We start from the raw sequence: 2145 nt of genomic DNA, 5'->3' as shown, positions 1-2145 counted from the left end.
TCCAGGACGACACCAAGCAGGACTCGTCAGACCAGAAGTCTCCCTGGAGAGCAGCTCCCACCCTGGCCTGGCAGAGAGAGCCCTGCCCTGGCACCGGGCGCCTAGGCCGTGTCCCACATGTTGAGTCGGAAGCAGTAAACTCGGGGCCTGCCCTAAGGCTGACTTGTGTGTGTACTTCCTTCTGGTGCTGGGGTGGCAATGTGGGGGCCAGAAGTCAGTGGCCTGGGTCAGGGGGGTGGCAGCTGGGGGAATTCGACTCTGGACCTTGCTCACTCCTGTGCCTGCATCTCTGGGCTGCCCCAGGTGCTACCGCTGGTGCTGCCCCGCGGTGGGTGGAAGGAGGACCCAGGTGTCCTGGTCCCAGCCCTGTGTTTACATGTAGCAGGCGTGGCCTGTGGCTCTGATGGGGGACCCTCTGTGGATCCATGTGGAATCCTGCAGGGGCTGAAGTGCGTGGAGAGGAGGCCCAGTCCCCACACGGCACCCTGTTTTCTCTTGGTTTGGGGATACCAAGGGCTCAGGTGCCTCCTGGGCCATTCTGAGAGCTGGTGATGGAAGGAAGGTCCCTGTGCCTGGGGTGGGGACCAGGACCGCGAAGAGATGCAGACACATGCATGTGCCCCCCCCACATATGTGAACAGCTGTGTGCATTCACAGCCACACCCACCCCTGATGGGCCTGCAGGTGGGGGTACTCATGCAACTTTTGAAGATGTCCTTGTAGGGAGAGAACATGGGTTTTGAAATACAAAAACTCTATTTCATTGAAAAGAAAAATATCTTTTTAAAGTGAATTGTATTTTGAATCATCTTTGCTATCTACTGGTTATATGACCTTGGTGTGTTAGAGATGTTGGCTAAAATATCAGGGGGACCCAGCTGGTGTGGCTCAGTGGATTGAGCGTTGTCCCAGGGACTGAGAGGTCCTGGTTCGATTTCCGGCCAGGGCACATGCCCAGGTTGTGGGCTCGATTCCCAGTAGGGGGTGTGCAGGAGGCAGCTCTCACATCAATGTTTCTGTCTTTCTCCCTTCTTTCTCTAAACAATCAGTAAAAACATTAAAAATTTTTTTAATATCAAGGGGGACCCTACTCTCATTGCTGGGTCCCCGATATTCCAACAGGAGTGCAGGAAGGGTGTTGGGCTGAACTGAGATCACCTGCCCGCTCCCTCAGCCTGCTTCTGCCGAGGCTGCTCTGGGGGCTCCCTTCTCACGGAGCAGCTACAAAGCAGCGGGCAGACCAGTCTGCTCATGACAGCAGAGACTGCCAAGATTACAGGCCATCTCGTGTGTTCATTCCCTCCCCTAGTTATAACTATACAAACTGTGACCTCGTCTAGGAACAGCACCATGCGTGGGACAGCTTGGAGCCAGCACTAGGGAAGCACTCTCCATTGTCCTGCCTGTCGCCATCCACCTGCCTGTGATGGCTCACACTCAGGGACCTCGTTTTCCCAGGGCCTGTTTTTCTCAGCCACCATCTCCAGATGAGGGAGGCAGGTCCACGCGTTAGGTAGGGCAGCTCCCTTCTGGAGCCCAGTTCTCTGATCTGTGTAATGGGGATCAGAATGACAACACTTACTTCACAGAGTTGCTGTGAGGAAGGGTCACATGAATGGAGCGTTTGTGTCCTGACATGTAGTCAGCGGTGGTGGCTGCTGCCTGTGTTGAGCATATTCGATGCCTGTATAGTGCAGCTTCGTGTGTAGATGTGTGTGCGCACGTAGAAGAGACTCGCTTGGGATTGCAAACAAGCTCGTGCACACCTGTCTCCGGCAGGAACACCCTTACCCTGCACTGCCACCTCCAGGACCGAGAAACGCTTTTGAAAGTCAGGCCAGAGTCTCTCTGAGACTTGGCTGGGGTCCAGCCGTGGCTCAGATGGCAGCGTCCTGCATTATTGAGCTCAGGACCTTTGTCTCCTGGCTCCTGTTTGCAGCTCCTGGTCCTCCTCTGACCAGGCTCCGGTGGCACAGGGAGAAAGGGGAAGAGTCATCCGTTGTGACCCCTACTCCATGGCGCAGGCAGCCACACCTGGGGGCCTAGCGCTCCCTTGTAGCCCCAAGCAGGCCTTGGCGCTGTACCAACACCTATTCCAGCGCCCTGCAGGCCTGGGCCAGCTCCGGGCTGCACTTCAGCAGGTGA

The sequence above is a fragment of the Molossus molossus genome, unplaced genomic scaffold (assembly GCF_014108415.1).
Source record: "Molossus molossus isolate mMolMol1 unplaced genomic scaffold, mMolMol1.p scaffold_m16_p_7, whole genome shotgun sequence".
Taxonomy (NCBI): domain Eukaryota; kingdom Metazoa; phylum Chordata; class Mammalia; order Chiroptera; family Molossidae; genus Molossus; species Molossus molossus.
Note: the sequence above shows the minus strand (reverse complement) of the source record.